At 43.9% G+C, this 22,377-nt stretch overlaps 1 long non-coding RNA gene and 1 pseudogene across 1 annotated transcript; both read left to right on the forward strand.

The window, feature by feature from the left end:
• Positions 1-22,377, forward strand: part of LOC129783465 (ankyrin repeat domain-containing protein 26-like) — a 55,736-nt pseudogene that overhangs the window by 29,443 nt on the left and 3,916 nt on the right.
• On the forward strand, positions 28-2,111 carry LOC129783496 (uncharacterized). Its single transcript, XR_008745316.1, has 3 exons — positions 28-84; positions 926-1,075; positions 2,077-2,111. It is a non-coding gene; the product is annotated as an uncharacterized LOC129783496 (long non-coding RNA).

Raw genomic sequence — 22,377 nt, forward strand, 5'->3', positions numbered from 1 at the left:
GAGTGAAAACACGATAGAAGAAAAAGACAAAAGGAGTTTTTCATCTGGGGAGAGCTCAAAATTGATTAAAGTGCCAATGAAAGGGTAAGCTAAGGAGATAATCTCTAGCTCTTATATGTAGTGCTATGTAAGTGTCTTAGGTTTTCTGATACTGTGGTAGTTGAAGTAGTTTCCTCAGTGGTGAAAGCCATAGTGAGTAGTCCACTGCTTCTCAAAAAAAGAAGAAAAATTCTTTTTTGACAAAATGAAGCGCACGATGGAGGTTCAAATTTATTGCCTGCTCTAAAAAAAGAAAAGGGGAAACCAAAAGAAAACCCCCACCTAAATTCCTGTGATTTCCATGTCAACACTGAGGTAAAATGCATCTTCAAAACCAGAACTGAAGACTGGAAAAAGCAGTTATTTTTGTAGGAAAAGGCCACCTAGAAAAGAAAAGTAGGAACTTGGGGTTTGCTACTGCTCCCTTTTCTAGGTGATTTTAGTGATCTCCGTGCAGTTGGTGTTTTCCTTTTCATTAAGTTAATATGCCCTCTGTCAGGAGAGGGGAAAAGATGATATTACCAAACCAATCTCAAAAGTCTAAAGAAGGCACACGTATTTTTATGCAGACCTAAGCAGGAGCTTTTTCTGTCTGTCCTTCAAAGGAATCTCTGCTCTAGGTGCTTTCTGTACCGTGGCTATTGGATATAGTCCAGCTTAACCTGGATCTAGCTCAGATTCCACGTGTCCCCCTCACTCCTAGGGGAAGGGTTTTAAATACTTGGGCATATTCCACGATCTTTACAGTCAAGTCTGTGATTTTATCATAGATATTTTTTGTCTCGGTTGTTTCTGGACATCATCTTAAGTATGTCTGTTTCACAGAAATATTTTTTATAAACCTATTCACTTGGTGATTTTCTTTCTTTCTTTCTGTGTAATGCAGTAAAGTTGCCCTGAATGCCAAAGGTGCAAAGAAAAGTAAAAGACAGCCTTCAAAGCAGAAGGCTCATCAGCAGATGAGCTCTTCCAGTGGCAATCATGGTCAAGTACCGGATGAGAGCACTTCCAGTGAAACATCTGAGGATGAAGGAAGGTATGCATATAAGGAATGTTGAAAATAAAACTTACTTAATGATAAAAATTGGCCTGAGAGCTAGAGGCTAATTTGGGTTTTTGTTGTGTGTTTAGGTTTTTTGTAAACCTGACGCCTATGAAGATTCTTGTTCTTTCATGTGACCACCTGATGTTCTTTCTTGTTCTTTCTTGTTCTTTCCTGTGACTACCTGATGCGCTTTGTGTTGACAAACACTTCACTTTTGTTTAGAGTGCTTTTGAACATGCTGGCCAAGTCAACAACGAGGTCACGTGCACAAATTCTGATTAATTACATGAGTGTGTGCACAGGCATAGAAGTATTTCATGTGTTTAAAACGGGTGAGGTATCTCAGTTTTTTTCACTGCAGGTACTCAGGATTTTTTGCCCTGCTCCCCACTCCACCTTTTCTCTTGCAGCTGTTCCCTCCTGACTTCTTGCCCACCCTGAACTTACTTGTGTGGGTTGTGGCAAAGTGCGAAAGAGAAGTTGTTGACGCTGTTCAGCCCTAGCTAAAAATCTGGTGTGTTAGCAACACTGTTTTGGTCAGAAATCTAACACGCAGCGCTGTGTGGGCTGCTGTGAAGAAAATAAACTGCATCCCAGCCAGACGCAGGACACCAGAGAATCCAAAATTACAGTTCTTTGACCTGCAGGAGAAGGATTCTCATTACTGAAGGGAGCTGAACCCCTGGTATTAAACAGGGAATGCACGTAACCGTATAGCTCCATGTCTGTAGCTGTAAGATTTCTGTCACTTTGCGTGAAGTTTAGGGAACAGTTATTTCAACTATTTGCTTAATATCTTGCGGAAAAATTAGCCTTCCAGTAGACATTAATAGCACACAATAATTGTTTCAGTCTTGAACTATATCTAGCAAAGTTACTATACCAGATTTTAGTTCAATTCAGTTCTGCAGTTAAGTTTTCAAAGCTACGGTAGGTATTATTCATAATGCAAAGTAAGCATTTCAGTACTGAAATATATTTCTGTTTTCTAGACCTGCAGCAACAACCAGGAGTGAAAGGAACGAGGTACTGTAAAACTAGTTTCTTGGTAAACAGTCTCTATCAGCTTTTAATCACTTCGATGGGAGCAGTGTTTATGTAGTGATCGACCAGATGTACAAATTGCTGCTGGTACGCAGCTTTATTGTATTTGAGACAAATCTGTGGGCTGTGAAGGAGAGAATGAATCATTCCTGCATTTGTAATGGTCTGTAATACTAGACAGTGGAATTACAGAAAGTACTGTATTTTTTGTAGGTCAGCATACCAATGGAAGTATCTGATGGCCCTGGTTTAACTCGCTCATCTGACCCAACTTCAGAGGATGTCCGGTTGGAAGCTTCAGCCTACAAGGAGACTATGCTGCTGTTGGAAGAGCTTAGCGTGGTTCATACGGGTATGTTTTCAAGTCTCTGTCTTCAGCTGTTACAAGTTCCCCTTAAAACATGATTTCTTTGTAGGCACTCCTAAGTATTTTAATTTCATATTTTGATATAGTATCTCTTTGTGACTAGAGATCCCCCTCAAAAGCTGTGAAACTGTCACCTAACCTGAGATGTTGCCTGCATTACCAGCCGATGTGCCTTACGTTATCATTGGTTCTCTGTCTAGTCAGAGCTGGAGAAGCAGTTTCTTGCAAAGTACAGTTCAGCTCCTTCTAATGCGGTCATCAAAAGTCAGCAAGAGCTTTTTCTTCTTTATATCCCCTTGATGTGGTTTAAGCCCAGCCACACCTAAACACCTAAGCACCACACAGCCACTCACTTGTTCCACCCCAGTGGGGTGGGGGAGAGCATCGGAAAGGGAAAAGTGAGAAAACTCATGGGTCGGCATGAAAACAGTTTAATAGCAAAAGCCACGCACGCACGCAAAGCAAAGCAAGGAATTCATCCAGCACGTCCCATGGGCAGGCGGGTGTTCAGCCATCTCCAGGACAGCAGGGCTCCGTCACGCATAACAAATACCTGGGAAGACAAAGTGCCATCACTCTGGATGTCCCTCCCTTCCTTCGTCCTCCCCCAGCTTTATATGCTGAGCATGATGCCGCGTGGCATGGCACATCCCTTGGGTCAGCTGGGGTCAGCTGTCCCAGCCGTGTCCCGGCCCGGCTCCTTGCGTACCCCCAGCCTGCTCGCTGGTGGGGTGGGGTGAGGAGCAGGAAAGGCCTTGGCTCTGTGTGGGCGCTGCTGGGCCATAAGGAACACATCCCCGTGCTACCAACCCTGTTTGCGGCACAACTGTAAAACATGGCCCCGTACCAGCGACTGCGAAGAAAATTAACACTATCCCAGCCACAACCAGCACCCCCCTCAACAGCTAATGACAAAGAGTACAGCAAAATAATGGCTTTGCTTAAAAATAGTAAGTACATATATATAACAAATTTCAACTGTCATAAGATGCTTGCGTATATGCACAAGGCATTATATAAACATAAGCATCACTTACTAGGGCTCTTAAACTATGCTAAAATTTCATTAGGCAAGTGTTAACCTTGGCCGAAGGCCAAACTCCCCCCCCAGTGCTGCCACTGCCCCTCCTTGACAAAACGGGGCGAAAAAGCTTGTGGGTCAGTGTGAAGGCAGGGCTGTCACTTCCCAGTGACTGTCACTGGCAAAACAGACTCCACCGATTAAAATACATTTGGATAGTGAGAAACAAAGACCCCAAACCTGAGAAGGACACGTCGGCACCCCCCCTGCTCAAGCTCTGCCGCGCTCCTTCCCTGCCACCTCCCCAGGCAGCGCGGGGAGGCTGCGGTCGGCAGTCGGGACGTAGCAGTTTCTCTGCTGCTCCTTCCTCGTCCCTTTTCCCTGCTCCAGTGTGAGTCCTCCCCCAGGCTGCAGTCCTTTGGGGAAAATCTCCTCCAGCCTGGGCCCTCCATGGGTCGCAGGTCCTTCGGGAAGGATCCGCCTGCTCTGGCACGGGGTCCTCCGCAGCACTGCGCTGTGGGTATCTGCTCCAGCATGGTTCTCTCCGGGGCTGCAGGGGAATCTCTGCTCTGGCACCTGGAGCAGCACCTCTCCCTCCTCCTTCGCTGACCTGGGTGTTCGTTTGCGGGGCTGGTTTTCACATGCTTTTCCCCTTCTCTGCCCGTGTGGTGGTTTCGCCCTTTCCTACATTTGTTTTTCCTGAGGAGCTGCCAGCACGGCTGAGAGGCTCAGCTGTGCCCTGCGGTGGGTCCATCGAAACCGTCCATGGCCAGCACGGGGCGACCCCTGGCTGCTTCTCACAGGGACCTTCCCACTAACCTGCCACCTGCACCTAATACAGCAAAGCACTGAACAGCTTATACATTGGGCAGTATTTGTGCAGCTTTGTGTCTTTTCTGTCTCAAAACAGGTTCTGCTACTTTGTTGAAAATGCAAAACATACTTCTTGAATATGAACGGAGAATAGAACGTCAGAAAAATCGGTATAAAGCGCTCTCAAGAGAAGTAAGGAAATTGGAAGATGAAAGGGAGGAGTCACAGTTCAGAGCGGAGAAGACTCAAGATTTGAAATCCGTGTCGGCTCACCAAGAAGCGGAATGGAAAAGGGGTATCCAAAGCCTTAGGTATGTAAATTGTGGTCTGATAATGTATTATCTTGTCAGTGGTTTTGTTCCGAAAGACACCGATGGTGCAGGCAACAGGATGAGAAGTTCCCAGTCTTTTGGGTTTGGGTTTTTTGAATCCCGTGGGCCAGTTATGCTATGAAGTACATAATGTGAGAGGGGAAAAACGTCCGGATACCAGCTCCATGTACAGTCTTCTGGATGTTGTTCTAACTTTGTTTTCTAGCAAGAAAAGAGCAAGAGAGTGTGTACGGGGAAATCAGATTTATAAGAGAGATTTGCGAGGTGGTTGGGTGTGGGTTTTTTTTTCATTTTGTCCTCGCAGCTTCAGTTGGCCTATAATACTAGGATTTCTGGTAACTCCACCCAGTGCAAGTCAAAGCAGAGCTTAGAGCATTTGTTTGCTTACCTGTTTGTTTGTTGGAAAGGTCAAGTTTGGGATTGCCCCTTTCCCCACACTCCTGAGCTAGACCCGGAGGCGTGAGGTTTCTCATCGCTGTTGACATCACGTCCGACAGGGGTGGCCAGCAGGCACCGTAGGCAGTTGAGCAAGGACAACTGCAGAGCCCTGGCCTGGGAGGGGAGATCTCCTCGTGGTGATCCCCGGTGGGATGGCGTGGCTGGGGAGCTGGCCCAGCAGGGCCAGGCGGCCCAGGCAGAGCGCGAGCTCAGCAGGAGCCACCGTGAGCTGGCAGCTGGGGCGGCCCGCAGCGGCCTGGGCTGTCTGGGGGGCAGCAGTGCCAGGGCACTGGGGGCAGGGAGTGCCCACCCCTCCTCAGGGCTTGCTGAGCTGTGTCTCGAGCCCGGGGTCTGGTTTTTGGCCGCCCAGCCCAGGAGATCTTGCCCAGCCCGTGTGAGGTCGGCAGGGAGATGCCAGGCTGGCGCGGGGGCAGGAGCACCAGCCCTGTGAGGGGAGGCTGCGGGAGCTGGGCCTGGGGGAGTTGGGCCTCCCAGCGCGGGGGAGGGGAGTACGAGGAAGACGAGGCCGGTCCCAGCTTGGCCTGGGTTTGACTTCAGCAGGTGTTCAAAATCCTCAAGCATCTGTCAAGTATAAAGAAGTAGTATTTTCATTCTAAGTGAATTCTCCAAGCAGCGTTAAATTTATACTTTAAAAGTTACACTTTTTGCGAAATTACCCTAGAAATTACCTGTAAAGCTTTTTCCTTGCAATATACGCCATTCAAATACAAACGTTTGTCAGTCTTTCAAGTAATTTTAGTGGTGGTTGATTCTTGTTTTGCAGAATTTCTAAAGCAGGCTTTCAATTGGCAGTTCTTCCCTTACGCTGACACTTGATTTTTATTTTTTTCTTGTTGACTGTTGCGAGTATATGGGAAAAAATAGTCAAAATAATGATCAAACACAAAGCTGCTTGCTTGTTTGGGTACCGTGGGCACACCATGGACCGTTTTTTACCATGTCAGTGCTTATTGCTGATTGTTTCAGTTGGTAAAGAAGCTGACCTTCCATAAGGCTTTCCTTGTAAGTCAGCTTCAAAATGAAATTGCTGTAGTTTCTCCCAGAGGTAGATCCGACTGGGGTTTAAAACTGTTTTTAATCGTATTCAGCTTAAACCCCATGCATTTCTGAATCTGGTTTTGAACACTGACATCCTTCTGGAGTAAACAGAAGCTGCTTGTCCTGCCTGTGGTCAGCAGTTGTTTTAGACTTACAGAAGGCTTGCTGAAAAATTGTTGGGTCTGCCATAGGTAAGTGGCGTGCTGATTCACCAGTATTGCTTCTGGTCACTGAATCCGTAATGTGTAGGCACTGCTCAGTATACTAAGAAAATGTATACTAACCATAGTAAAAGTTTACGATGCTTTGATCTGATGAGACAACAAACTCCTTTTTCAGCAAAATGGCTGTAATATGAAGATGGATTTTTTTAATTTTATTATAGAAGTGTGCACACTGGTGTGTGTTTCCCTATACAAATTTAAAAATAACTGATAAATCACTCAACGGTTTTTTTCTGTATCTTGTACAACTGATACCATGCACAATGGAATGAAGTTAGAATTCTTTAAAAAGTTGAAAAGTACAGTAAAAATATGAACTCTGAAAACATTTAACATTTTTTATGGTTTGAGTTGTCTCTGCAAGTTCATCATGTGGAATATCTACTTTTATATCAGTGCTTTTGTTTCTCAAATACTCCGTTAAATCCCAGATCTTCTTTGAAACAAGAAGAAGAAAAGAGGCTCAGAGTAGAAGTGCTGTGTGAGAAAAGGAGAGAAGACCTCCGAAGGAAAGAAGATCAATGTTGTAAAGAGATGGAGGAGAAACAGAAACTTGAGTTACAGTCTAGGAATTTAGAAATGGAGTTAAGAACACTGAGAAAGCTCTTGAAACAGGTCTATTAAATAATGAATTAAACTCTTTGTCTTATTTTCTGCTTCTTTTCAATTGTATTCCAGTATGCCTAGAGAAGGAGGCGCTTTGTTCACGGAAGAGGCGTTGGATAACAGTTGTCAAATTTTGAGGACAGTAGAGTACAGTTGGTTCACAATTGGGCTGTTCTTTTTTTTTTTTTTTTTTGCTTTGCAGTTTATTATTCCTTTTTTCCTTTTTCAAAATTTAGGTTTCATTTGTATTTCAGGCAAAGCCTGACCTTTTTTTGAATTACTACAAAACATCCTGTATTTCGCCTTCTTAAATTTTCATAAGAAAATTTAAATTTATTTATTTATAGGTGGATTATCATAACGGTGGGGAATCAAAAATGTTTTCAAGTATGCAAGGGAGAATGGGAAGATGTATTGCTAGCTCTGGTTTTTCTTAAGATGCAAGCAGTTTTATTGTATTACTGCAGGTTGAAGAGGAACGTGATGAAACACAGAGACAGCGCTCTCAGGAAAAGAGGGCCAGAGCCCTTCAAGAAGGAATTTTGAACAACCACCTTGGGAGACAAAAGGAACTAGAAGAAGAGACAAGAAGATCTATCGGAAAAAATTCAGAGGTAAGCAGATTTTTTTTCTAATAAATTACATTTCACCATGTTTGTTTTAAAGTCATAATAAATCTTACATAACTTTTTCTGTTTCCTGATGTTTATTTACTGTTTACCAGTGTAACTTATCTGGGTAAATACCTTTCTTGTTTTCTCTTATGTCTAAAAGTTCTGGAAAGCAGCATCACTCCTGTATGTACCTGAATTACTTGTGCAAGTCGGAAGCTAATAGAAGACACTATTTACCCCGTTTCTTAACCTATCTGTTATTTTCCATTTCATAGACATTTTGTCATCGCTTTTTAGGCTTTCTAGCAGTGAAACACCTAGCTCCCTATGGCAAGGTTGACCAGGAAGAAAGTTGTTTGACAGTGTTTGTGTTTCCATTGCTTTTATTTTTTAATTAGTTATTCCCTTATTGAACTTACTTCAAGTATGCCTTTCTTTGCCACCTCCACATAACTAAAATTTTATGATCGACTCTCAGCAATGAATTCAACTCTCTGTAAGAGTTAGAGTAACTGGAGGAGAAAAAGCAATCATAAACACTGTATTAAAAAAGATCTTGAAAAGAGTTTACTGAATTTCCTAAAGAATGTGCAGTGCCTTGAAGCCTTTTTGTTCTTGGCTGTGCTGCCCAATAAATGTAGGGTGAATGTGTTTAAGTGGGAAAAAGTTATACATACAATAAAGAGGAAATATACAGGACTATTGCATTCCGGGGGTGATTGAGTCTTATAGCTAACTTTCAGTAATACAAAAGGATAAGTGTTCAGAAGACATTTGAGAAGGAAAATACCCTTTCTGGCCTTGTTTTTACCAGAGCTGTAGCACAACTAATTCAACCTTAAAGGCAGTATTATAAAGGCATGCACATACAAGAAAGCGCTGTCATTTTAAAAGCTTTGGTTGCTGGTTTAAGGGGGGAAAAAACCGTAACTGTATATTTGGGATGTTCATTTAGGTTTTAAGGCTATGTTGCACTTCCGTTGGGTACGTACGTTGTACATGTGCATGGGTTCACAGAGTAGCTTATTGCCTGAAACTTCATCTTTGAAGTCATGCTTCGGTACTAGAAATGTTAAAATGCAGTTTATTGCTGCAGGTTTTTTGTAGATTCATTTCCCAATTGGCTCTTTATTCATTTTCCCTGTCATTCAGGAATCCCGCACTGATAGAGAAGAGGATCTGTTGTACAAGAATCAGTTACTACAAGATGAGATTGCTATGCTAAGGCTAGAACTCACTCAAGTAAGACTTAGGCACCAGGAGGAACAAGGAAAATATTTAAAGGAAAATGAGACCTTGAAAGAAAAAAATGAAGCTCTCAAAAAGGAACTTAAACTGCACAAGGAAGCATTAAGACAAATGTTTTTTCAGTTCAACGCGGAGCTGGACTTAGTAAAGAGAGAATCTGCAGTGCTGACTTCCAAACTTGAGCAGACAAACAAAAGCAAAGACAGACTAGAGACAGAAATTGAGTCATTGCGTTCCTCCCTGAACGCTGCAGTTCAAGAACTTGAACTTCATTTGTCATCAAAAAGCAATGCTGAACGAAGATTTCCCAGAGAACGTGATGAATGCCTTTGCTTGCAAGTCGAGCTCCATCGTGACCTCTCTGACGTGCAAGAAACCAACAAGAGCTTGTCTCTGCAGCTGTGTAAAGCTAAAAGCAAAGCTAATAGGCTGGAAAATGAGCTTCACCAGTTGAAGCAAATGCTCGGAGAAAAAGCTTTGCTTTTAGAAATGACAAAAAAGAATTAAGTCAAGGCCAGTGTCGGGCAAAGGAATGTGATCGTGCTCGACAACTTGAGAAAGATCCAGTAAGCAAACTTGTAATAAAACAGGAGTCCCTGCAGGAGCGATTGGCCCAGCTCCAGAGTGAAAACCTTTTTACTCCATCAGCAATGGGAAGAGATGCAGAACAAGAGGATCATGAAAGAAAAAATAGCGGATTATGGGCAGGAGCGTTTTAAAGACATTTTCAACAAACTTAGAGCTGATACAGAAAAGCAAGTTTATCTAATAGAAGAGCGAAACAAGGATTTAAATGCCAAGCGTACTGATTTAAGGGAACAAGTCTTTAAATACGAGACTGACGTAGTAGAAAGACAGGTAAAGTATATGCGTAGAAAGAACAATTTAAAGTTTGTCCGTTCTTGAAATTAGTTTGTTCCTCCAATGTATCCGGTGTAAGTTACATGCATGGGACCAAAGAATACTCATTTGTTCTGGTTTGTTATGTTTCCCTCGGAATTGCGGAAAGTTTTGGCAACGGGGATATTAGTCCTCAGATCTAAGCAGAGAACAGAAAAAAGGTACCCAAGTCTAAGCTTTGATCAAGAAAGGTGATTCTTCTCTAGAACTTTTTTCCATCTATTTTCCTTAGTCCATGTTATGCCCTATAGAATAGTCTAAAGTATTTGATGGTTTTGATGTAAGTATTGCACTGATGACATGAATGAGAGTGGTATAAAAGGAGGAACCATCCAATACACGAGGGCTGAGAAATGAAGATGCAGAGAAGTGAAGTGGTTGGGGACAGATTTATATGAAGCTTCTATAGAGGGGAAAAAAGAGGTTCTCTGTAAGCTGCTATCAAGATTAAAGAGTATTAGTAATGTCCAGCTGTTGATTTCTGTATGTGTTTTGAGGGTTCTGAGGGGCCTGCCTGTTCCTCAAAGTTCATGTCAGACGGTGACCTTAAGCTTTCTCTTCTGTGATGTGTAGCCACACTCCAGCAGTACTGTCAATCATTGTGAACTGTGACTTGCTTTGTATTCTTACTACCAAAATAATGGGTTCCTTTTGAAGATCATGTGAGAGAGTGTGTGTGTGTATATGTATATAGCTATATATATATATGAGCTATCCAGATTTTTGTAAACCTAATCTATCAGTATTTCTAAAACGAGCTGAGTAAGAAGACTACAAGAGGATGTGATTCAACATACCCTTAAAGTGTATCTCAAAGGAGCTTTCAGATATTTGTATTCATTTAATTGTATTTGTACAGTGAAGAAACAGAAGAAAGAACAATCTAACACAAAGTCCTGCCTTCAGTCACCGGAGTAATATTTGCAGTCAAACTGTGGCTCTTAGATCACAACAGATTTCTTTGGGTTTTGTTAGAAAAAAATACCCGATTGCAGTGTGTTCCTGTGTATTGTTCAAGGAAGAACAATACCTGAGCCTTTTTTATGTGTTAGGAAACAGGAATCCTCATGAACAGCTGCTGATAGTCAAAGGTGCTCAGCTGAGAAAGATGACGAGAGGTCATCATCTGTGCAGATGCCTGCTGGTGGCAGGCAAAATTTCATACTTTTGGGTTCAATCTAGACAGGTCTAACCGTATAACAAAATAAGTTAAAGGCGTATTTCGTGTTCTTAGAACTTTCTTCATGCTAATTTAACTGTTTCGTTAGGGCATGTTTGGACAACTGCAGCAGGAGCTTGCTGCTGCACTTAAAAAGCAATCTATGCCAGAAGCTTCACTTGAAGTTACTACGCGCTACCACAGTGACCTGGAGAGAGACAAGCTGCGCTTGCAAAAGGAGTTGGAAAAAACGGTGAAAACTAAGGTAGTTAATGTCTGTAACTATATGAATAAATCTGAGTGTAGCTGTTGAAAGCAGGAGCGAATGTTGTCCTTTTGCACCACCTTATGCAGTGTTCTTACGAAAACTGAAGTATAGAGGGAACCAGAGGAGCTTTGCAGGAAAGCTGTAGGGTGATTCTGTGTGTGTGTGCATGTCATCTTATCCCCCAAAGTTGTAACCTCATCCTGTCGCTTCTAGAGTATTCCTTCTTCCCACCAGCTCCAGCTGCTGTTCTTGGTTATGGTTCCTAAGGTGTGTTTTACACTCCACGCCAACCTTGGCCATAGGTCTTGGATGGGTGGAGGAGAGCTTAGGCCTGTTTCTGTGTAAGTTACTGCATTCTCCTGCGCTCTTGTCTTTTCCGGCCACCTTACTTTTTCTTCTGCCACTGTTGCTTTCACAGACGCAGAAGCAGAACATGCTGGCTCTGACATCCAAGGACTTGCACAGCACGTGGGAGGAGCACTTGAAGTCAAGATCCCACCTTGAAGAGCGCGTTGCTCAGCTGGACGAGGAGAAGGCTGAACTGTTGCAACAGGTGAGCCCAGAAAATTCTCCAGGCACCGAGCCAATACCCAGGAGAACCACATGCACCTTCTGGTCAGGTTCTTACGTATCATTGTTTTCTGTTATCCCTGCCATTCAGGCTGCGAGTACCTTATCGTTTGGGGGTCATGGAGGAAGCAAATAAAAGCTAGATGGGTATCCTTGTGTAAGTTCTGGAGTGGCTCTGTTGGGAAGAGTTCCCAGTGTGGTTTGCTATCAGTTGAGCACATCGAGCAAGGCCACAGTTCCCAGTTCTTCCTTGGATTTTGTGTGGTCATCTTCTGACCCCTTGGTTTCTGGGCAGGTTTAAAATGCGTGATGTTTCCAGTGCGTGTGTGGAGGAGCTGCTGTATGTTTTCAGCGTAGCGGGAGCTTAAAAGCCTTGCCGAAAAACATACTGAAGGAATGCTGGGTAAATGAACGAGTGCTTGGGAAACGAGCAGCGCCTGCCAGTTGCCAAGGGACAGCCTTCCCCTTTTCTCCTTTTCTGTAGAGGGAAAATGGAAGTACAAAGTCAAAACAGCTGCCAGCTCTCCTCTGGTGTGGCTGAGAAAACACCAAGAGGAGGAAAACCAGCATGTGGCTAAGTAAATGGCCACACAGAAGAGGTGGAGGTAATGGCCGAGGGGAATAAAATGTTGAAGAACTCCAAAAGATCAGATTCCTCCACAAGCCCCTGCCTGCTGGTTGCTGGAAGATCCCATGAAAGCTTTGGATGGATCCATGTTCTCCCATGAAGTGCATACCTACGTAATCCCTACTATGAGCAGAGGCACTGCCAAAAGTGTTCTCCAGCATCTTTTCCACCTGTTATGTCTAGAAGAGGATGGCCTTTGCTTCAGCGAGGGCATCTGTTTCTGTAGTTACGTATTGGTCTGTTTGATGTGAAACCTGAAGGGATGGAATATCCTCAGGAATTCCGTCCCGTGGCATTCTGTGGAACGTGGCTAACGGATAGAGACGTCCGGCAGCTTCTCTGTGGAGAGCGCTAGATGCACAGACTGTACGTAGGTATTTTTCCTGTGCTCTGTTTGTGTGATACACTTTCAAAAGAGAAAAGAAAGATGTGAGAGTGAAAGAAAGGAAGTGAAGAAGCTGGTAGAGTTGAAACGCCCAGCTGAACTACGTCTGGCCCAAGAAATGAAAAGAAACCTCGATCTGCAGAAAGACTGTAAGAGGGACGGCTTTTTAGCGTGGTGAAGAGGTATCCCTGCGTAGAAGTCATGTTTTATTAAACTTTAGTGTAAAAATAGGTGTACCTAACTGTGAGCAGATGCCGGCCTCGTGTTAGTTCTTGCAAGGTACTTCTGTACACCAGCCCCTAGTTTTCACTAGCTGCCAAAACAACTGCAGGTGCAGGTAGCCCTGCAGTTCTCCTGGGAAAAAGGGAGTCTTTCATTCCTCTTTTCAGGTGAAATCTGGACTCTCCAAGTGTATGTGGCGCAGGAATACTGGTTTTTCCTGGTAATTCCTGGTGTGTCAAGCACGTTAAAGATGAAGCAAGCTGTGTCTGTGCTGTTTACATGAGAGTATGTGAAAAAGTCCAGTTTTGTTCCTTTGCTTCATTGTTTTCATGACTAGTTTGCTGTGCAGGTTGAAGAGGCTGCTGAGCAGAGCTACGAAGGAACTAAGGGTGTATGAGGAGAGAGGGGGACTGTCCCAGCTTAATTTGCAGGGAGAAGTGAAGAGCAGGTATTCTGAAATGGTCAATGAAATTGGCAGATTAAGAACAAAGGTGAGCTTTGCTTTGTTTGGGTTATTGTGGTGTTTTTTCTTGTGAAACCTTTGTTCTTTCTTTATACTTCTTTTCATATTGTTGACTTTTTTTCTTGGCTGTATTTCTGAAATTATTTGGCTGTTTTTTGATGTTCCTTCTATGGTCACAGTAGTAGGCGACTGTAATACTGATGTAGCTCTTAGGGGTAAAGACGGAAGTGTTACGTACACAGCAGTATCTGCGAGGGCACATCAGGGGTAGGCTGTCCTGCAGAGGAAGGGCAAAGCAAGAGCCACAGCAAGGCTGGCAGGGTCTGTGACCACACAGGCCAGGGATCAGCCCCACAGGCCCTCACCAAGAAGAGCAGAAGAGTTCTGGGGACAGTTCTGGGGACAGTAAGCAGAGTGCTCCAAGAGTGCAGATCACCAGGCCGGTCCATAGGGATGGGCAGGTCTGCAGTCCTACTGGGCCGTCACGTCCATGGGTGAGGGTCAGGGCTGAGAGCAGTGAAGGCCCAGCACAGGCCTGGCTGCAGCTTGAGGCCGTGGCAGCATCGTCAGGCTCCGACGGATGCATTCCCTCTCGGAAGAGGGGAGTAACGCCACCATCACTCGGAACAGCTCTGTGCAGTTGGCCTTGCCCAAGGTCACCCCCTGAAGCCTGTCTCGGGCACGAGTTGAGCAGGAGGCAGGTGGGGGTTTGCTTTTCGGAATGGTGTCTTTGCTTCCCAGGGCACAATGCAGTGTGAGGTGGTGCGGAAGAAACCCTGTAACTTGTTGCTTACTAGTAGCTGACTCAGTCCGTCTTTCCTGGTCTTAGAGACCCACAAATGGTTTTGAGGTTGCTCTGCGGCGAATGAAGAGACGGGACGCAGCTTGATGCAAGCAAATGTCAATTTATTGTACAGAAGCACACGTTTTTATACACTTACAGAAGCTGCGCGTTTCAAACTAATTGGTTCTTGAAGCTAAGCCTTGCATCCTTGGCAATCCCTGATTGGTGGCTAACTGCCATCAATTAACAGCAAGCTGTTACCTTTCCCTGGCGCCATCCGTCTCCCACTCCCCTGTGCTCTGCAAACATGCCTCATCATGTTAATTGTTGTCTAGACAAGCTCGAGCACATTCCCCTCAGCTAACCGATTGCCACGCGTGGTCCTAGTTTCCAGCCCGCTCCTGCATTGCTCTGGCCGTTCGGTAGCATGTGACCTTTAGCTGCTTCTCCGCTCATTACTGAGATAGCTGTGTTTCAAAGTTATGCTCCTTTTTAGAAGATATTATTGTAGAACGAGTCAACTGCCTTGACAGTGGCTCATTTTTAGTTCACAGGTTAGCAGCATATTTGTGTTCCTGTTGGAAGAGTTATTTTGAATGACAGGGAATGGAATTACGTTTGGGCAATTTTAAATAAGTGTAAAGTTTCTACGTATTTTAGAGACTTTCAAGTGTTGACTCTGCTGGTTTCCCCCACTTTTTTAAAAATAAAAGATGATGGGATATCATGTTTTATGGTTAATAGGTATAGACGATGGATGTTTCTGGAGGGGGAAAGAAGGGGATAGAGCTGTAGTTGACCATTGGGACCTATGGGAAGTCTGATATTTCCTGGAAATCTTTTGAAAACAAACTGCAGCTTTGACCTAAAGAGACTGTCTTCTGCCACCACTGCTGCAAAAGCGGTGTTCTGAACCGCTACTTCCAGATCGTTTAGCGGAATGGAAGAGAAGGGTACCCGTTTCTTGCCTTGTCAGTTCTGTGACAAAGCTTTGACCGTGTGACAGCATGTGACAATTCCTCTGAAGCGTGACACATGGTTCTTTTTCTGATGAAACCAGAATGTGGCTGTGATGTAACTGGGTATGGGTGTGTTTGATTTCCTATGATCGTATGAACACCTCGCAGAAGAATAGCCCTGGTGCTTTTCAGCCTAGCCCTGCGGGTGTCATGCCGCTGGTTTGGTACCTCTCGGTCCGTGACCCACTGCAGAACTGAGGAAGGATGGGAACCTGAGGAATGCTGTCAGAAATTATGTGAAAGCTGTTCTTGTTTTAAAAGAAGAGCCTGGTTTCACTTTTGTTTTAACACTGAATCAGCAGATGGCAAATACAGTGTTGATGGCCAACTCCTTTACCAATTTTCACAGATTTGACTAATTTTAGATCCCTCTGAGTTCCCTGGTTTTTTCCCCTTTCCTGTCTACAGGTTGATGAACTTTCCCAGCAGCTGGAGATAAAGCCTAAAAAAGGCATGCAGCTAGAAGCACAAAATCATGATTTGCGAGAGGAGTTGTCCACCATGCGTGGGAACCATGAAGAACTGGAGAAGAGCAAAAGCCAGCTGAAAGAAGAGGTGGCTAATCTCAAACACCATATGGAGACTAACATGGTGGATCGCAGCCAAATAGAACAATCCAAAAGAGAGGTGGAAGAGTGAGCTGAACAAGAAATAAGACAAAAACTGCAAGAAGTCAACCTGATTTTGCAGGTAAGTTCATTTCTTATGTGTGTCTGTTATAGACTTCCGTTTTGGTTGTCATTTTTAGGGGCGGGGGGTGGTGCCTGATTCCATGTGTTACGCTGTACTTCTGTTTTTCCTGAAGGGCAGTGGGAGAAGGGAATATGGTTGGGCAAGATGCTTTCATGTGCGTGCAGTGTGCCTGCAGGCCCTGAATCAAAAACTTGCCAAGGTAGAATTTCATTTTGCAGTTCTTGGAGGGGTATCACTGTCCACTGGTCTTGTTCTCATTGTTTATCCTTGAATGGGTATTGCAACTTAGAGTTGTCACAGCCAGGCATACACATCTTCCTTAGTCATTGCACAAGGGGCAACGCTCAGAAAAGAAGTCACCAAAGCTGCAGGGTGGGGGCTGGGGGTGCGGCATCTCCATAATTTCTTTGAGGAATGCTATGCCCTGTCCTACAGAGATTGTGTTCTTCCATCAGTAGCTTTGATGAAGAATAGTGCTAAGATGGGGGTTCTTTCTGAATGAAAAGAATCATTTAGTGTGGTAGTTCCAGGGTTCTGCCCTGGTCGCTGATGGCAGTGAGGAGGCACAGTTGCCTCGCTGAATAGAGCTGGGCCCTTGAAACTGGGTACGTGCAATTGACTGGCGAGGGGAGTTCTCTTTTTCTTTGCGGTGGTTGAAAGTGTGTATCTACTTCAGATGCAGGCAGCCTCCCAGGACAGATTAGAACAAATCAGAGCCAGTCGTCATGCTTTGCTGACAAGCCAGCTAGAACACAGAATTGGAGACCTCGAACGTGAATTGGACAGGATAAAAAATACCCAACGAGACAGTATTTTTCAAAAAGAATCTGTACAGGCAGAAGCGGAAAAGTACAAAGACCTGTATCTGGAGGAAGTTAAAAATGGAAGGTGCCTAGGAAATAAACTGGAAGGGTAAGTCCATGCATTTTTGGCGTGATAATAAGATACTACTTTTTCCTCAAGCAGTTTTCTTCGTTAAATACCTTTTCTACATCTGGTCAGCATTATGCATAAGATAGCATATTTGTGATGAAAGTACCTTAAGGCTCCCCCCTGTTCATTGGAACTATCTTCGTTTCTCTTCAGTGTTCCAGCAGTAACACCACCGATCATGGGCATTAATAGGATATTTTTGAAGTTGAGTTTGTTTTAACAGGCAGCCTTTTTGCCAGTCTCTAATCTCCTCTTCTTATTCTAAGTACGGCAGAAAAGAGAATGTCATGTCCTTTACTGCTTGAATAAGGATAGGCCCTTCAGAGAACGGCATTTGGTGCTATGAAGAAGAACAACAAAAATCTTTTGGCTTCCATTTTAGCCGCATGTCATAGGTTTCAGCTTGCTTTGGGAAAGGAAGGGAAGCCCAGAGTTCTTACGCCGGTGATGTACCTTTCAGGAAGAGCTATGTAAACACACGGTGTGCACAGACTGCTTTGAGGCCTTAATGCTGAGAAGTCCAAAGAATTGGTTAACTCTTGCTGCTTCCTGCAGGTAGTGTGGCTACCTAGAAATAGGCTCTTCAAAAAACCTCAGATCAAATTATGGACATTTTTTTTGAACTCTCTTAATCCCTTCCACTTTCAGAAGTCAGATAATAGTCAAAGACCTGGAGGGTAACTTTGCGGAAGTGTTATTACCAAAGATAATTCTTTGTATGCTTCTGAATGTTTCAGAGCTAATGAGAGACGAGCAGAAGCCAACGCTAAGCTCCTTCAGGAGTGCCATGGAAGCAAACCTTTAATTGCAAGCAGCGCTGTCAGTGCTCCAGTTCTGTATTCAACTGAACTGGGACATATTAGCAACAATCTGGCACTGAATAGAAGTCTAAATCTAGGAGGAAGCTTCCTAACCCCGACCGGGAATACGTTACCATCAAGAAACAGAGTTGAAGCCTATGTGGCTAAGGTAAGCGTTTTTAAATACTGGTCTCAACTAGTGTTGAAGAGTATCTGTAAGCAAGGTTGTGCTTTTCAGTCTAAAGTTAGAATCCATTTCTAGTTCCAAACCATATGCTCTAATATGCTAAACCAAATTGCTCATCAAACCAGTATACAACTAGGTGGTAGAAATGAAGACTTCTGGACATTAGGGTTATAAAATTTCCAGAAGCGCTCAAAGACCAAAAAATACTGAGTTCTAAATGATGAACTGCGTAACAGGTTTTTTTTGCAAGTTCTCTTTTGCAAGAGAAACTGTGGTGAAGAATACTGTGGCATAGGAAGCTCCCAAATAAGCTCTTCAGTAAAATTTAATGCGGATGCCCCATCCCTGGCAGTGCTCAAGGCCAGGCTGGGTGGGGCTTGGAGCAACCCGGTCTAGCGGAAGGTGTCCCTGCCCATGGCAGGGGGGCTGGAACTGGATGATCTTTAAGGTCCCTTCCAACCCAAGCCATTCTGTGGATGACCTTTTTTAAAACAGCTATCTTTATGATGAGTGCAAAATCCCATCAGACTTCTTTGTTTGAGACACCTTTTCCCCCTTCACTGATGTTCATGCTAGCAGTTTCTTCACCGGAACTGGTTTTAGTACAATACCAACAAAGGGATGCTTCAAAACTAGGATGGTATGAACTGGGCACGTTACTTCTCACTTGAGTGCGGGACGAATGCTGTGCCTCGGAGGCATTTGATTTTGTGGGTCCTGCTATGTGGTGTTATATGTAACTGCTCCTCAGGAAGTCTACAGAGCTTTCTAATTTGGTAAAAAGCTGCAACCTCTGCAATACCTCTGGTCAAAATATGCCCTGTAATTAGCAGTCAGCATGATAGCACACCCCTCAGAATGGTAAACGTGGTATCATGAGACTTGGAAACAGATGTCAGTAGTTGTAATCGGTTTCCCACCTAGCATAGGACTGAGGCATGGGCAAGCTTGCCTGTTCAGTCAGTGTCTGTCCCTCGCACATTCTGTTGTTGAATGGATGTGAGAAGCATTTGGTCACCTTTAGGCCTTACCCTGGTTCAGTGGTCCCACCTACATTGGAAAGAATCCATTTAAAATAACGTGTCTACATACTGCACCTGGTTTAAGAAAAAGAAAAAAACCAAACCAAACAACAAAACAAAAATAGACAAAGCAGTGTGTAGGTAGTGCGTAGCAGCGGCAGTTAAGAGATGAACTTTTCTGTATCGTTGCGAATGTGGTGTTTGTGTCAGAGGGGTGGACATAACACTACCTAAAGAACGTGGGAGGCAATTAGTACTGTACCACCTGCAGGGATTATTCTGCACGCAAGCAGCAGAAAGGAGGCGAAATTCAGGGATCCACTGCAAAACTGAAGTAAGGAGAAAGCCAGGACAAGGGAACAAGAGGGACAGGGAGCAAGTGAGGGCAGGGAAAAAAGAGAGAGAGATGGGAGCGAGATGTTACAAGAAGAAAAAGGCAAAGGAGGAAACCATCCCACTTCTAGGAAAAAAGCTGTCCTAGTTTAAAAGAAAAGGGTTTAACAGTTGTGGATTCTTTTTTTGAAGAAGAAACAGGAAAAAAAGAATAACCTCCCTGTTACTAAATCCAGCTGCACATCTCTATGATATTTCTTCCTGTAATCACCAGTTAGGGAACGACTGAGACTAATTGTAGTGTCACTGCTTGTAGCCTCGAGTCACCTGACGTTCAGTGTATTCAGGGAAGTCTTAAAACCTGATCTTCTCTGGAGTCCTTCAGAAGAAAGGAACTGAGTTCTCAGAGGTGCAGTAGTCGCTAGAGGACTAGGCGAGTATTTCGCTTAGAACTGCGGGCTTAATTGTTCTCAGTCGGGTGCAGTATGTCTTGTGCATAACATGCATCTGAGAAAAGAGGATTGAATTGCAACATAAGACTTTGAAGTCAGGAAGTAACAAAAGGGAAAAACTGCATGTATCCCTCTGCACACAATAATGGGTGGCAAATCTCAATCAGTTTCCAAATGCAAAATCACCAGATGCACAGTCTGTGCTGTCATTTCCGCAGGAGTCCCGTGCCATTCAGGAGGCAAGTTGGAGCATGAGGGAAGAAATCAGAGATTATAGTGTTAGTCTCCTTTGAAATGCTTTGCTGGTTGTGCTGCCTGGTATTCTGTCTGTTCACCAGACTCTTTCAAAGCAGAAGAATTTCTCTGACTCTAAGCCTTTTCTTCACTTCACTGTTTACTTCAGTTATGCCTCAGCTTTGTTTTGCCACTAACCTGGTTCCCTTCTACAGAATTTGCCTTGCCTTTAAATTCAGGATGCGCAGTGCTGCCTTGGCTGGAGATGGCAAATGTTTCTGCCACTGAAGCTCTAAATGACAGGGAGTTAAGAAGCTGGAATTGCAGTGTGCCTCAGGCAGTCCTTTTGCACTACTTTTTTTAGTCAAAGCTCTCTGCAGATTTGGTGTTCCTTGTAGTAGCTTCCTCAAGGTGAGAAAGGCTATTGGAAGTAGGGAACATGCCAGCCATTCTGAAGAGGAAGATGTTTGTGTAAATTTCGTTTGTGCACAAGCTTTGAAATAGCTTCAGGGGCAAAGAGGTGAAAATAGTTCACACTGCTCTTATTCAAAATGATGGTAATCATTGGTCCTGCAGCTGTTGGGAAACACTGGTAAATGATGCTGACAAGAGGAAGGAGTGCTCCACTAGCAAGTGGACACAGTTTCTTCTTTAGACTTAACTAAGGAATTTGGTGTTTAAAGGCTTGAAAGATTGCACCGCTTTCCTAAACATGAGGCATGACTATCAGTGATTACACATAGAGCCGTACATGTTGAAGATGGTAATATCACATGTTCAGTAAAAAATGAGCGTGTTATTCTTAAAAGAGCATAAAGAAATGTGTTCCATTCCAGTATAGCCCCTTCCCCTTTATCAAATATATACGCTACAGAAATGAATAACCTTGAAGTGCAAAAGGATCTTTAAAAATAGAAAAAAGTTCATATTGGCACAAGCTTATTAACCAGTAGAATCCCAATCCCATGCAAATGTCTTCGGGGTTTTTTGGTGGTTTTTATTTGTATTAGAGCTTCAGTAATGTGGAATAAATTACAAGTACTTGACAAATTCTGTGCATGTCATTAGACAGTGACCGTAGCAACTAGCAATTCAGCATTTCAGACCTGCTCCCTTAGTCCGTAGACTAAGGCAAGGAATGTCTCCTGCAAGTGCTGCAAGGAGGTTTTGGGACTGGAGTCCTGCTGTTAGGTTTAACAAATGTCAAGCTTAAATCCTAACAGCTGTGCCAAAGGCTGGTGAAAATGAACGTGCGTGTCTTGACAGACAAGAACAGTGAACTCTGCAACCAGGGTGAATCAGTGGGTAAATGAAACCAGTTTAATGTGGGAAGGGAAATGTCTGCTTCCTCTTCATCTTTCAATTTCTGTTCCATTTCTGATTTGGCTTTCTGCACTCTTGTAGCAGTCTTTGTTGTTAGCTTTTTTACTTCCTTCATTTACATGTAGGCCACGTTCTTGTTTCTCACTGAAGACCTGTGAACATAAGGCCATTTTTCTTCCTTCTTCAGCTCCTTCATCAAAAATCTGTCCCTCTCTCTTCTCTGCAGCCAGATACATGGCAAGGTTTGCAGCCAGCATTGTTTAATGTTGGGATGGTATTTTATACTGGAAATGTTGTCTGTTTACGCTGTTAGGTTTTGATTAAAACTTACTGATGTATTCACATTTTCCTAACACTGCGCATATTTTGAACTTTAGTTTGTCCAAGTGAAAGAATGACTGCTGCAGGGGACTTCTCTGCTTTATGTATTTGTAGTGCAAGGGCTTCGGTGGTAGTTAACCGTCTGTGAGGTGTAGTGCAAGGGCTTCGGTGGTAGTTAACCGTCTGTGAGGTGTAGTGCAAGGGCTTCGGTGGTAGTTAACCGTCTGTGAGGTGTAGTGCAAGGGCTTCGGTGGTAGTTAACCGTCTGTGAGATGATAGTCTATGGATTTAATCTGTTATAATGGAACTTTGAGCTCTAGGAGTAGGCTGGTTTACCCTCCTTGCCACTTCTGATATACAAATAGTTCTTGGTGGTCGCAGCAGTTGTGTCTAGGAACTCAACTTCAGAACAGTACTGGTACTCCAGACTCGGAGCATCATTTCACGGAGTCTTACAGGATCCAGCTTACTCTGTGCTAAAGCAGCCTGTGTGGATAAGTAGTAAGTCAACACCACTTTCTGAAAAAGAACTGTTGAGAAGGTGCCTGCTGCAAATGAACACCTGGTGTGTTACCGCCTGAAGAGATGTGCAGTGAGGTGAGAAGTACCTGCTCAGGAGGTTTGGGACACTCAGCTGTGATGCCTTTCCCAGGGGTTTGGGGGGAAGGAGAAAAGTGGAGGCAAGTTAAGGTCCTCGGAGGTGTATTTTGCCTGGCTCTTCATTCATTCCCTTTTCAGAAATCAGTGTGTTGGCTTTATTTCCACCTATTTCTCTTCCCTCAGACATGGATGAGAATCACAAAGACGTTGATGGAATGAATAAGAGGAAAA

This window comes from Falco peregrinus, unplaced genomic scaffold (genome assembly GCF_023634155.1).
Source record: "Falco peregrinus isolate bFalPer1 unplaced genomic scaffold, bFalPer1.pri scaffold_42, whole genome shotgun sequence".
Lineage (NCBI taxonomy): Eukaryota > Metazoa > Chordata > Aves > Falconiformes > Falconidae > Falco > Falco peregrinus.